The following is a 15,633-nucleotide window of genomic DNA, read 5'->3' as shown; positions in this document are numbered from 1 at the left end:
GCCAAAACTCCTGGCTAATTTTGTTTGTTTGTTTGTTTGTTTTTTGTATTTCTTAGTAGAGACAGGGATTCACCATGTTAGCCAGGATGGTCTTGATCTCCTGACCTCATGATCTGGCCGCCTTGGCCTCCCAAAGTGCTGGGATTACAGGCATGAGCCACTGCGCCTGGCCCCAGTGAAATTTTTCTATGACGGCTATATTATATGCTGGAAACTCTAATTTATAGTGACCCAGATCAAATTGAATGCCATCTTTGGTGGTTAGCTCAATACAAGTACTTATAAGACTTTTTTCCCATGACTTTTGTTTTGACACACAAGCACACATACTTCATAAGTTACTGTTCTATCACAGTGCAGTTTTTATATAATCATTTTTTCTTTTCTTACAGAGTATCTTACATTCTTGGATCTAAAATGAAAGCATGAATATCTTTCTTAGTTCAGTTCAGCCAAGCATAACATTGTTTTATTCATCATTTAACATGTGCCAGGCATTATAAGGTATGCAGGGGATGTGTCAGTAAATAAAACACCTAAGTTAGGCCAGGCACAGTGGCTCACACCTGTCATCCCAGCACTTTGGGAGGCTGAGGCGGGTGGATTGCCTGAGGTCAGGAGTTCGAGACCAGCTGGCCAACATGGAGAAACCCTGTCTCTACTAGAAATACAAACATTAGCCGGGCATGGTGGCACATGCCTGTAATTTTAGCCACTCGGGAGGCTGAGGCAGGAAAATCACTTGAACCCGGGAGGCAGAGGTTACAGTGAGCCGAGATCACGCCACTGTACTCCAGCCTGGGCAACAGAGCAAGACTCCATCTCAAAATAACAAAAACAGACAAAACAGCTAAAGTTCCAATGCTCATATTCTAGAGTTTGGAAATTGATAGCAAATTAGGATACAGCAGGTCCTTGAATAACATTTTTTTCAACATCATTTGCATTACAATGTTGAGAGGGAAACAAAACATTGATTCCTGGCCAGACCTATTGTCTCTGTGGAGTCTGCACTTTTTCCCATGTCTGCAGGAGTGTATTAGTCCATTCTTGCATTGCTATAAAGAAATACCTGAGGTTAGGCGCGGTGGCTCACACCTGTAATGCCAACACTTTGGGAGGCCAAGGCAAGTGGATCACCTGAGGTGAGGGATTTGAGACCAGCCTGGCCAACATGGTGAAACCCTGTCTTACTAAAAAAAGAAACACACAAAAATTAGCCGGACGTAGTGATGCATGCCTGTAATCCCAGCTACTCGGGAGGCTGAGGGAGGAGAATCGCTTGAACCTGGGAGACAGATTGCAGTGAGCCTAGATCATGCCACTGCACTCCAGCCTGGGTGACAGGGGGAGACTCCATCTCAAAAAAGAAAAAAGAAATACCTGAGACTGGATAATTGATTTTATTTCGTTTGTTTGTTTGTTTGTTTGTTTGTTTGTTTGTTTGTTTTGAGATGGAGTTTTGCTCTTGTTGCCCAGTCTGAGTGAGCGTGGATGTGTGTGTGAGTGCGTGCGCCGTGCAATGGGATGGCTGTCCTGTCCAGTATCAGTTCCCACCTGGCACCCTGAGCTGCCAGCATGGGCTCCAACCACCCAAAACCCTGAACTGTTGTAATTTGATAAATCATCTTGTTTTTATTCATCTTTCTTAAATGTTGTCTAGCTCACATTTACTTCAGTGTTTAACATTAGAAATGTTTTGGTCTGTATTTGCAAGTTTGGTAATATTTTTTTGACCAGAAATGTGCCATAGGATCTTAACTCTTGTTTATATCAATTAGCCTGTGGTAAATTTGGTTACATTTTATGTGGTTTATCTTAGAGTTACAGTTTGCAAGAACCTATTGAAGACATTAAGTAAGGACTTAACTGTATACAACATGTCAGGTAGTGGTAGGTACCTTAAAGAAAAACAACTGGATAAAGGGATACAGTGATAAAAGTTACTATTTAATATGAAATGATCCAGAATGTCTTCTCTGAGGAGATAACAGTTGAACACAGATTTAAATGAAGCAAAGGAAAAAGATATGCAGCTATTTGGGAACGAATTATAGATAGAGGGACTAACAACTTCATTTTCACTTGGCATTGCGTTGTATGTTTACAAGATACAACAGCCTTTCAATTTATAACCCAATTTCACATAGTCTTACTCCTTAATCTTGTGCTTGTTCTTCACCGAAATTAGAAAGCAAAGTTTGTTAATGAATATGAAACAAGGGATGGCCAGTACAAGATGATATTTTCTTTTTTTTTTTTTTTTTTTTTTTTGAGATGGAGTCTCACTCTGTCGCCCAGGCTGGAGTGCAGTGGCGTGATCTCGGCTCACTGCAGCCTCCGCCTCCTGGGTTCAAGCTATTCTCCTGCCTCAGCCTCCCAAGTAGCTGGGACTACAGGCACCCACCACCACACCCGGCTAATTTTTGTATTTTTAGGAGAAACAGGGTTCCACCATATTGGCCAGGCTGGTCTCAAACTCATGACATCAAGTGATCCGCCTACCTCGGCCTCCCAAAATGCTGGGCTTACAGGCGTGAGCTACTGCGCCCGGCCCAGGATGATATTTTCAAAGCATTTAATCAGGCAAGAATATCTTGGTTACTTACAAGGAATTGGTAGACACTAGAATCATGTGACAAGTTTATCAGGCTTTTGCAAAATTTCAGACTTGTGAGAGTTGAGACTAGAGTGGTAGACAGTGGAAATGAAAGGAGAGCTGTTTTAGTTAAAGATTCTTGCTAAAGCAAAGAGGGAAAATGATCACGGGACCGTGAGTTTATTTTATGGAAGCCAAGTCACACCCTGTGGAAGACTGGAATGAGGACTAACAAGCCATTAAGAACTAGGGCAGTTCATCTCTGCTTAATTATGGAGTCTCATGGCCTCTCTTTTGTGCTTCTTTCCATACAACTGCTTTTTTAAATGTTTGTTTATTTGTTTTTATTCTCTGCAAACCTGTTTTCTCAGCACAGGGAAAAGGATGGCTGTCCCACAGGATGTTACCTGTCCTTAAGGTTGTGTTCGTTTGGAGGAAATGAGAAGCTCAGCTTGGGAAAGGTGTTAAATCTGCCTGAGATTGCCAGATAAAATAATGATGCCAAGTTAAATTGGAATTACAGATAAACAGATGTTCAGTGTAGGTCCCATGTAACACTAAAAGATTATTCCTTGTTCATCTGAAATTCAAATAATTTAACTGAATGTCCTATATTTTTATTTGCTAAGTCTGGTAACCATAAGCCAGATATAAGCAACTGGTCAGACAATTGTCTATATTTTTATTTGCTAACTCTGGTAACCCTAAACCTGGTATAAGAAACTAGTCAGGCAATTACCAAGAGCTTACTTCTGAGAAGAGAGTATACTCAGAAAAAGTGGGCTGGGCACATACCAAGATGTTGCAGAGCAAATGTAAGGGATAATGGATGGATTTAACCCAGATAAAACGGGGAGTGAGTAGAAAGTGGAGGAAAGAGAGAAGCAGTTATGACTAAGGATTTCAGCCTGAGGATTGTGAGGACAATAGGATCTGTTACGTAAATAGAAACTAGAAGGGACAAAATAGGGGTTTGTTTTTGTTTTTGTTTTTAAGATGGAGTCTCGCTCTGTCGCCAGGCTGGAGTGCAGTGGTGTGATCTCGGCTCGCTGCAGCCTCCGCCTCCCAGGTTCAAGTGATTCTCTTGCCTCAGCCTCCCGAGTAGCTGGGACTATAGGTGCACACCACTATGCCCAGCTAATTTTTGTGTTTTTAGTAGAGATGGGGTTTCACCATGTTGGCCAGGATGGTCTCAATCTCTTGACCTCGTGATCTTCCCGCCTCAGCCTCCCAAAGTGCTGGGATTACAGGTGTGAGCCACCACACCTGGCCAATGAACAAAATAGTTTTAAAGAGAAAGATGGCCTGGGTGTGGTGGCTTATAATCCCAGCACTTTGAGAGGCCAAGGTGGGTGGATCACTTGAGCCCAGGAGTTCAGTACCAGCTTGGGCCAAATGGTCACACGTCGTTCTACAGAAAATACAAAAATTAGCCTGGCATGGTGGTGCACACCTGTAATCTCAGCTACTTGGTAGGCTGAGGGCTGAGGTCGGAGGATCACTTGGGCCTGGTAATTCAAGGCTGCAGTGAGCTGTGATTGTGCCACTGCACTCCAGTCTGAGCAGCAGAGCCAGACCCTGTCTCAAAAAAAAGAGAGAGATGTCTGACTCATTAAATATGAGTATGATGTCATCAACCAACATATAGATAAAATGATCTAAAAAGCAATTTGGTCATAAGTGACTTTTGTAGAGGCAATATTTAAAGCAACCTCAAGTTTTGCCATCTCAAGCATATCTCAAATCATTGCAAGAGGCTTCAATATAACTGAAATTTATAAAGTTAATTTTAATGTAATAAAAACTTTAAAACTACCTATTAGGAGCACAGTACTCTGCTGTAGAATAATTTGTTTCCTTAAGGGACTTAAATATAGTCTAATACAGAGTTACTAATTAATGAAAGGCAGGTTGGTGAGCACTCTAATGAAGGTTTTTTAAAAGTCATGCTTTATAAAAAGATACAGAAGAGGTAAACTAGAAGGAAAAATAAAGGTTTCTAAGAAGTGGAATTTGAATTGGATTTCAATATAGAGAGCTAGTATTTGAGCTGGGCTTTAAAGGACAATTATAAAGGGAAAGGCAGTTTGTAGAGTAGGGACAGTTTTATCAATGGATGAAGAAGCCAGTAAGTAGAGGTCAGATTGTGTGGGAGTTTAGAATATGAGATTTAGGACTCTGACTTCATCCTGCATGGGATGGGAAGCATTGAAAAATACCCAGTGTTTCCTGAAAACCAAAATTGAGTTGTTGACTATAAATAGTTTTTTTAATACTGTGGTTATAAAATTTAATGCAATTGCCCAGGACTCATACCTAGAAGAGATGATTAAAAAAAAAAAAAAGGAAACATAAAAATTTATAGATCATTATCATTTATGAGAACAGTTATAAATTGTCATAATATTAAGAGAAAACCATATGGTCACCAGATGCAAAAAATGGTCCTGTTTTTCTTTTTCTTTTTTAGAGACAGGGTCTTGCTCTGTTGCCCAGGCTGGAGTGCAGTGGCAGGATCATAGTTCACTGTAGCCTCAAACTCCTGGGCTGAAGCGATCCTCCTGCCTCAGCCTTCTGAGGTGCTGGGACTAAAAGCATGCACCAGCATGGGAGCCAATTTTGTTGTTGTTGTTGTTGTTTTAGAGACAGGGTCTCACTATGCTGCCCAGGCTAAAAAGAGACATTTCTTATAATTCAGTATCCATGTCCTAATGTCCTAGAGAGTTTAGAATATCAGGAAATGTCCTTAACGTCACAAGTGGTATGTATCAAAAATTAGGAACATGTATACAACACTGGAAACATGGCCATTAAAGTCAGGAACAAAACAAGAATCACCAGTGTTCTGGATGTCCTAATCAGTGTGATGAGATTAAAAAGAGATACAGGGAAAGAACAAAAATATTTGCAGATGATCACCTAAAAACCACTATTTATTTTTTAGACAGGGTCTGTCACTCAGGCTGGAGTGCAGTGATATAATCATAGCTTACTGCAAGCTCGAATTCCTAGGCTCAAGGGATCCTCCTGCCTCAGCCTCCCAAGTAGCTGGTACTACAGGCATGCACTACCATGCCTGGTTAATTTTTTTTTTTTTTTTTTTTTTTTTTTTTTTTTTTTTTTAGTAGAGGTGAGGTCTTGCTCTGTTGCCCAGGCGCTGATCTCAAACTCCTGGGAGGCTGAGGTGGGTGGATCACAAAGTCAGGAGTTCGAGACCAGCCTGGCTAACATGGCGAAAACCCGTCTCTGTTAAAAATACAAAAATTAGCCAGGTGTAGTGGCAGGCGCCAGTAATCCCAGCTACTCAGGAGGCAGAGGCAGGATAATTGCTCAAACCTGGGAGGTGGAGGTTGGAGTGAGCTGAGATCATGCTATTGTACTCCAGCCTCGGCAACAAGAGCAAGACTCCATCTCAAAAAAACAAAAAAAAAACAGTCCCGGTGTGGTGGCTCACGCCTGTAATCTCAGCACTTTGGGAGGCCAAAATGGGCAGATCACTTGAGTCCAGGAGTTCAAGACCAGTCTGGGTGACATAGGGAAACCCCATCTCTACAAAAAAATGCAAAAATTAGGAGGCTGAGGTGGGAGGATGGCTTAACCCTGAGAGGTAGGCGTTGCAGTGAGCCAAGAGTGCACCACTGCACTCCAGTCTAGACAACAGAATGAGACCATCTCTAAATAAATAAATAAATAGTGGTTACAAAACAATTGTGACTAGTAAGTGAGCAGTAACCACGTAAGTATGCCAAAATAAATAGCTATCTTCTCCTCAAGTTAAAAGCTGCCATGGTGTGAATTCATTTCCACTTTTTCAAAGCCGTCACTTTTTCCAGGCTTTGAAAAGCTAACCTTGGGACTACTTGCTGAGGTTAAATCTGTTCCAAAAAAGTACTCCAAGTCCATAAAGTCTTGCTTATCTCGTCTTAAATTCCAGCCCCCTTAATTGAACATCCTTAAAATCCAATTCTAAGTGTGCTTCTCTGGCTCCTGATAGTCATGCTAACTTACTTCAATTCCTTCGGTGTGTAATCCTTCCTTTCTTATCAGGGCCAACACTTCCTAGGCAGATTATGCTGAGATGTTAACTCCAATTACCATGGCCTGGCAGCCAGGAGAAGAACTGAGAACAATTATGGAAGAGGGCTTTCTGTAATGAGGGAAGTGCTTGCTCTTACTAGGAAGTGTGAGCCAGTTCTGCAAGCTCTTGAGTGTCCACAGGTATCTACAGAGCCAAAATCCTCAGGGGCACCCATCCCATGTTTCAAAGCTTCAGGCTGGTTTCCCCAACCAGGGCCCTGACTACATACTGGATCTCCCTAGGCTGAGCATTCAAATATCTTTAGAGCTCTGTGACCATCAAATCCCATTTCTGCTCTTCCATTGCAGGAAATAAAAGCTTCTTTGTTAAGCTCCAGAGAAGCCCCCTGGCTCCCACACTTAGCCTTTAACTGTTTAAGTGCTCTCGGTTTCTCATTATCCATCTGCAAGGCATTAATTGTCTTAGTAACAGTTGGCCAGCTCTGCTGTCTTTGTAGGCATCTTATTCCCCCTATCTTTTAAATGCCTGAATTGCACAGGCAAGAGGATTTCCCTTCTCTAGGATGTTTTCCTAGGTCACTGCTAGCTAAATCAGGACTCAAATGGCTGCTTTGTGCCAGGGACCAAATAAACCATTCCCCAAAACCCATCTTACTATCTGTTTTCTTGCACCACTTGGTAAACCACCTGTCCTGGTGCTCAGAGAAGCAGATGCCAAGAAGGGATTAGACATGCAAGATATTTATTGGGGAAAATGTTTGTGAACGATAAAGTGGAAAGGCTCAGGAATTGGCAGAGAGCCTTCAGACTGTGGTACAGGCCTGACTTCTGTAAAAAGAAGAGAAGGAAATATTGGGTAGAAAGAGCCTGGACTACACTGTAGTTCTAAGACAGCCTCATCCAGGCTGATGAGAAGTTTCCCCAAGCCAAAGTTGCCCATTAGAGGAGTTCTGCACTGGGCAAGAAAGAACAAGTTTGGTACTCCTACTGTGCTCAGCCACTAGCTGGGGGCGACTCGAGATATTTGGCATTGATGTGAATGCATGGTAGTTCCAAAGGGGTGGCACTGACTACAGGCTGTCAGTGACCTGTAGTCCCCAGAGTAGGTTCTCTTGAAGATCTGAGTGGAAACTTCTATGGCCACTGTCAAAATGCAATCCAGGGCCAGGTGCAGTGGTTCATACCTATAATCCCATCACTTTAGGAGGCCGAGATGGGAGGATTGCTTGAGCCCGTAAGTTTCAGACCAGTTTGAGCAAGATAGCCAGACCCTGTCTCAAAAATAACCCCACAATCACTCCAAAACTGTAGCAATAAAAATTATCATACTAGAATTGACCAACTACAGCAATTGAAACAGTAGTGAATTCAGACTCAAACCTATATATATGTAACTATATGTGTGTGCATGTAAATTTAGTATATCATATGAAAAGATAGCATTTTCAGATTGTTTTTTCTGTACATGATATTGAGACAACTGGATATCCATTTGGAGGAAAATTTGTAAATTAGCATCATCCTACTTCATATATATTTGTAAAATTCTAACTGGATTAAAGAACTAAACATTTAAAAACCATAAAAATATATTAGAACACCAGAATACATGGAAAATTAACCATACACAGTATGTCATCTCTTTGACAGCTAAGTAAATTTTTTAAGAAGTGTAGAGCCCAAAAGGCAAACAAAATACAAAAGCAATTTCAACAAATGGTTGTATGACAAGCCGATGGAAGAGTAGAAGTAGACTTAACAGCAAAAGGCACAATCTAAAAGCCCCCACAGGTGATTAAAGAAACAAAAGAGCTAAGGCTGGGTGCAGTGGCTCACGTCTGTAATCCCAACACTTTGGGAGGCTGAGACAGGAGAATCACGAGGTCAGGAGATTGAAACCATCCTGGCTAACACAGTGAAACCCCGTCTCTACTAAAAATAAAAAAAATTAGCCTGGCATGGTGGCAGGCACCTGTAGTCCCAGCTACTCGGGAGGCTGAGGCAGGAGAATCGCTTGAACCCGGGAGGCAGAGGTTGCAGTGAGCTGAGATCACACCACTGTACTCCACCCTGGGTGACAGAGCAAGACTCCATCTCAAAAAAATTAAATAAATAAATAAAAAGAGCTAATTATTTCCACAAAAAACAAATGGAAAGGATCAGGGCAGAAAATTTTGGGGAAAGGTGAAGGCCTACATAAAGAACAGCTACAGCCCTGGGTCTACTTCCCAGTCCCATATAACCAAAGGACTGCCACCCCCCCACACACACTCATACCCACACACGCCCCTATAACACCACCACCACATCCCAGGATCCTGATTTATTTTCTAGAATGGGAGAGACTCTTGACTTGAGAACATTAGTCACAGTAGATAGTAGGGGATTGTGAAGCAGAGCTAAAGTAAGCATTAAGTGAAAGCCTGAATGCCAAACAGTGGGACCTCTAGCCTCCTTCCTCTGCCTCCTTCTAGAATACCTTCACCCAGGAAGGATATGGGGAATCCCTGAATAAACTATTACTGCCCCCTCTCTACTTCCTGCAAGAGAAAAGACCTCTAAAAACTGATATTTGGTGAGTGGTTGGAGAGGGACTATGATTGAAAGAGAAAGATCACCCTGAAGAAGGCCAGAAGTCTATAGTTCTGCTCTTGAGAATAGAAAGCCAGATAGGGACCAAACCATGCAGAGCTTTGAATGGCGTCATAAAGAACTTTATCCTAAAAGAAATCAGGAACACTTGAAAGATGTCAAGGGAATATAATATGGTCAGATTTATTCCATGAATCTGACTCAGTGGTGTGTCACAAACTGACTGCCTGGAGATAGAAATTAGAGATCTCAGTCTGGGACTTTCAAAGATGTAATATAAGTCTGATATGGTAGCTGTTAAATTGCCTGCTAAAGGGAATGTCAAATTGAGTAGTAAACTTCTAAGGAAAGTTTCATTCTTTGAACAGTTACTGAGAACCTGCCATTTTTGACACCCTATGCTAGACTAGAGATACAATGCTGAGAAAAAATGCAGTTCCCTGAACTAATAGAGGTTTTTCATCTAGATGAGAAGACAGTTATTAATCAGAAATCATACAAATAAATATAAAGCTACAAGTATGACAGCTGCTACAATGGAAGGGTGCATGGTGCTATGAGTGTGTAACAGGATATAATGGATTCTCTGATTGTATTCCTAGTATCAATTTTACCCATACCTCACAGAGTAACATTCATGGGATTTAGGTGGGATTAATGTAACTTCCAGTTCCAGGGATAGGCCCTGATTTGCCCTAGCCAATCAGTGCTTGACATTCTGTATACCACAGAACTTTAGGTTTAGGGTGGACATGTGACCTAAATTAGTTTAATCACACTGAAACTGTGAAATATGTGAAAGAAACTGTCTTTTGATATGGACAAAGAACTACATAACCTTGGGAGCTCCTGGCCACCATTTTATGATACAAAAGGAGTAAGCCTTAGGATAAATCTGACAGCAGAAAGAAAATTGAAAGGCAGAAGGAAATCAAGTTCTTGCTGATACTGTTAAGTCACTCAATCAAATCAACCTGAGGTTCACCTTATCTTCAGACTTCTCATTTATGTGAGCCAATAAATTCTCTTATCATTTAAACTAGTTTAAATTGGATTTTTTGGCAATCGTAACATTCCAAGGGGGATTTGTTCGAACGTGGCTTTTGTCAAAGGAAAAAAAAACACATACCCAAGGGATTTGAACTCGTTAGGGAGTCCAAGAAGGATCCTCCAAGGAAGTGATAATAGTGGCAACATTTAAAAGATAAAATGGGAGTTATTAGGAGATGATTGGTGGGGAAGAAAACTCCAGACAAAGAGAATACCTGTGCAAAGACACTACAGCAAGCGTGGGCATGAGTCTGAAAAAAGAGTGTTTGGGTTCTAAGATGCAGCTGGAGAGGTAGGTAGAAGCAGGATAAAAAGGGCCTTTTAAGTCATTGAAAGGATTCTGGCCACTGAAATATTTTTCATAATATATAGGGGTGGACAGGATACATCATATAATGCACATGACAGCACCTCACAACAAATTATCCAGCCCCAAATGTCAATGGTGTTTAGGTTGAAAAACTTTGCCCTAGGAAATTAACCTACAAAGATATTGGCACCCATAAAACAACTTTTGCACAATCATTTATTGTTTGAAATTACAAACCATTGGAAATGACACAAATATACAAGAAATAAGTTAAATAAATTGGGGTACATCTATACAGTTGATGCAGGATTTTTCTTGACCACTTTGACACCCGGAGACCTCTGGCTGGCAACACCCCATCTACTTGGCTTGTGCTCAGACTCGAATCCTACAGCCACCACGGCCTCAGCCCCTGGCAGGAGGGGGTGTGTGAGTGAGTGCAGGGCAAGAGTGGGCTCTCTGCGGGGCTTGCAGATGGACCAGGTGTGTCGCATTGAGGGAAATGTGGTGGCACCCAAACAGGGGGGCTCATGACCCTGAAGCCCCAGAAGGGGGTGTTACAGTATGCGAAGAGCTCTTTTAGTTCCACCGTCTGCAGCCCAATGGACAGTGGCATGTTAACAGCTCTATTAGTCCCATTGCCCCACTCGGGCCCGTGGCTTCAGGACTGGCTCTGCCCCACTGCTGTTTCCTATCGCATTGCATGGAGTGGTTGCCCTCCACCAGTAGAGGGCAAAGGGCCACAGTGTATACAGCCTTCTTTGTATCTGCGTTTGGCGGGTCCCAAGTTTTTGTTCCATGTCCAAGAATGAGGTTACGCTGACAAAGGGTGAGGAGGGTGGAGAAGAGTTTTATTTGAACTATGAAACAGCTCTCAGGGAAGAAAGGATGCAAGGGTGTTCCCTCACTCAAAGTCAGATGGTCTCTCTCTCAGTGTGGCTAAGTCCAGGGCTTTTATGGGCTCAGAATGAGGGAGTGCATGCTGATTGGTTTGTGAGTATGCAAAAAAGGCTAAAACAACGGCACCACTCAAAGGTAGGCATGACAGTGTAAAAAAACATTTAGGGAAGGTTAGGTATGTGTAAAATAGGTGAAGGGTGGGGATCAATCAGAAGAAAGCACACCAAATGGGAAGAGAGGTTCTCAATCCGGTCTGTGGATTTATCCTGGATTTGTGGCTAGCCTTTAAACTGTCCTCGGCTTGAAGGAATGGTTTCACCAGGGACCTGCCCCTGTCTGCCTAGGATTTGTCTGCCTCTTGCGGCTATCACAGTGGGATACTATGTAGCCATTAAGTAGAATGAGTTAGCTCTATATATACACTGACCCAAAAAAGGCTGTCCCAGGTGCGGTGGCTCACGCCTGTAATCCCAGCATTGCGGGGGACTGAGGCAAGTGGATCACCTGAGGTCAGGAGTTTGAGACCAGCCTGACCAACATGGTGAAACCCCATCTCTACTAAAAATACAAAAATTAGCTGGGTGTGGTGGTGGGTGCCTATAATCCCAGCTACTGAAGAGGATGAGGCAGGAGAATCGCTAGAATCTGGGAGGCAGAGGGTGAAGTGAGCTGAGATCATGCCTCTGCACTCCAGCCTGGACTGTGTCTCAAAAAAAAAAGAAGAAAAAAGTGGGGGTCAGGGGGTCAGATATGGTGGCTCACACCTGTAATCCCAGCACTTTGGGAGGTCAAGGCAGGCAGATCCTTAAGCTCGGGAGTTTGAGACCAGCCTGGGCACCAATATGTAGAGACCCTGTCTCCACAAAAAATACATAAAATAAAAAGGAAGGAAAAGAATAGTATTCCATTACAGTCATGTGTCCCTTAACAATGGGGATACTTTCTGAAAAATGCATCATCAGGTGATTTTTTGTTGTGTGAACATCATAGAATGTACCTAAACAAACCTAGATGGTGTAGCCTACTACAGAGGTCCCCAACCTTTTTTGACACCAGGGACTGGTTTTGTGGAAGACAATTTTTCCATGGAAGGGGGGAGTTGGATTCTCATAGGGAGTGCACAACTTAAGACCCCTTGCATGTGCAGTTTACAATACGGTTCTTGCTCCTAGGAGAATCTAATGCCCCTGCTCATCTGACAGGGGGCGGAGCTCAGGCCGAAATGCTGGCTCCCCGGCCACTCACTTTCTGCTGTGCTGCCCAGTTCCTAACAGGCCCCGGACCACTACTGGACCACTACATACACATTTATATATAGTTACCTGTATATGCATAGACTATCTCTGGAACAGGACTAGATACATACTTTGTGGACCCAGTGCAAAATAAAACTGCAGGGCCCTTGTTCAGAAACTTCTGAATTTCAAGTTAGTGATAGCAAAACTTAAACCAAGTGCCTATCTGTACAGGTCACCTCCATGAAGCCAGCCCTGCTCTGGCAACATACACAGGAAAATGGAATAGAAGTGATCCAAGAGGAAAATTCCATGAGTGTCAGGAGACAAAGACTAAAAAAGAAGACTTCGTTTCGTTTTCACTATATACCTTTGCCTTTTTTTTTTTTTTTTTAGACAGTCTCTCACTCTGTCACCCAGGCTGAAGTGCAGTGGCACAATCTTGGCTCACTGCAACTTCTGACTCCCGGGTTCAAGCGATTCTCCTGCCTCAGCCTCCCAAGTAGCTGGGATTACAGGCCCCGCCACCACGCCCGGCTGATTTTTATATTTTTAGTAGAGACGGGGTTTCACCGTGTTGGCCAGGCTGGTCTCGATCTCCTGACCTCCGGCAATCCACCCGCCTCGCCCTCCCAAAGTGCTGGGATTACAGGTGTGAGCACCATGCCCAGCCTGTCTTTTTAATTTCATATGTGTAAAGGCATTACTTATTCAAAACAACAACAAAAAGGAAGATTGTGGGCTTATTTGGTTAACAGCTCTTTGAAGTGGAACTTTGATGACTGCCTGAATTAAAGAACATCTGCTGGGGAAATGTGGTTGTGGGGGGCCCTCAGACTTGGGCAAGCACTAGGCGCTGTGCTTTGGAGGGGTCTGAAATCCATGGAATCATGGGACTGCAGCCACATGTAGCCCACTCTCCCTTTTTCAAACCATGCTGTGAGCACTCTAGAATTCCCTACCCCAAAAGCCAAGCCTGACTCCAGGGTCTGCATAATCCTCTTCCCAAGTTCAGTCTTCCTGAGGAATAACCAAAGGGTGAGGCTTGGACAGAAGGCTGGAGTGTCTAACATCAGGCTCAAAAATTGTGTGAAGCATTCTGATTCTTCCAAGGCAGCAATGTTATTTTCTCTAAGGTCAAAATACATTTTGTCCACATTCATCACATCGATTAACTGGCTCTATTGTTATGTACTATATTATGATGATTTAGTACATTTTCTGAGGTCTGTAGATTTAAAAAAAACGATGAATCCAGATTTTGAAATTATTTCTATCAGCATGTGTTCTGTACACTGACCCACGTTGTAGTGTACTGCTGAAGGGCGTCCACACATAAGGGATCTGGTCAAAACATAAGCACGTTTTAACAAGACCATTGATTTGTTATGACTACAACTCCCAAGATGCACTGCAGGGTCAGTGTGCTCTTCTCGCCTGGTTTTCACCGATCTGGCTAACGAGCTGCACAGAAGTGGCAGCTGAACAAGCTGAGAGACTATATTAAAGAACGAATATAGGGAGTGGGGAGCCGGCGTTTATGGCCCCAGCTACTCAGGAGGCTGAGGTGAGAGGATCGCTTGAGCCCTCAAGGCTGAGGCTGCAGTGAGTCGAGATTCCGCCATTGCACTCCAGCCTGGGCGGCAGAGAGGAGACTATCAAAAACAACAACAAAACGAATAAAGGGATTCTACCAAGAGCGAGCTGGTACTGAAATAAACGACACGCTACTACGACCTAGCGCGTGACTATATCCACCGCACAATGTTCGATAATAACCTCAATGCAGAGAATTCCTCCTTCCCTTATTCAGTGCAGAAGACCCCTATAGAGAACGCAGAAAATGCCCACGAGAAACTCAGAAGTATCAAAAAAATCACAGATGTGTTAGGAAAGTAGCTCCCCGCCACTTCCCTAAACTTATCTGCAGATTTACTTTGCAAGGTTACAAAAACAAGAAGAGCACTGTATTTTCATGAAGCGGAAATTGTGCTTTTCAATCGCCAGCTACTAAGAGCCTTAACGGTGAGGCGATCTGCGGGAAACAGGAATTCGTCAACACACTTTTGCACAAATTGCCTGGAGAGTTGTGTCCATAGACAATTCCTGGGCAAGTGCTTAATTGTAACAGACTTCATAACGAGGTTTAGTGGGCTTCCATTCGGCTGAAAGGGCTCCACGTTTTTTCTTTTTCACAGAAAGGCTTAAACTTCTTTTTCCCCCTCAGGCGGACGGAGTGAGCTTCCTTCCGTCAAGGAATGAAAGCACTTTTCCTTCCTTTCTGTCCGTGGTTACTCCGCTTCAAGGCTACGTACTTCCCCGGGTTGCTTTGCTTTTTCCTCAGAGATGAGTCGCTCAGAACGTCACACCCCGCTGCAAGCCAACAACCCGACGAAGTGCAGAACGGCAGTAGCCTTCCACCTAGCGGCCTCTCGCGGCTCAGGCGGGCACCGGGAGATCGCGAGAACCTCCCGCCCAATTGCGACCCCGTGCCAGAAGGCGGGGCCGAAAGAGGAGGAAGTCTCGCTGAAGTACTCCCGCCCTAGTCGGGTACCCCTCCTCGCGAGAGCGCCGAGCACTCCGGCCTGGGAAGCGCGTGCAGAAGCGGAGGTGCTGTTCATGGGACTTGTCGGCCGCCGTAGCCCCTGCTAGGCCAGCCCGTGCGAGCCTGCTGGAGGAGGAAGAGAAAGGCAGAGAGAGTCGGGTTACAAGATGGCGGATCTGTAGTAGTTACCGCGGCGGCGGCGGCGGCGGCGGCGGCGGCGGGAGAGCGAGCGAGCCCTGTGGGGCAAAGGGACGGGAGGGTGGGTGTATGCGGGGTTGAAGTGAGAGGTAACCAGGCCTCCGGGCGGAGGGTCTCAGTGGCTCTTGTCACCCTTTCTCGCGGCTGAACCTTTGAAGCCATGGTG

Source organism: Chlorocebus sabaeus, chromosome 14 (genome assembly GCF_047675955.1).
Source record: "Chlorocebus sabaeus isolate Y175 chromosome 14, mChlSab1.0.hap1, whole genome shotgun sequence".
Taxonomy (NCBI): Eukaryota; Metazoa; Chordata; class Mammalia; order Primates; family Cercopithecidae; genus Chlorocebus; species Chlorocebus sabaeus.
The sequence above is the reverse complement of the archived record's forward strand: the minus strand, read 5'-3'. Positions refer to the sequence as shown.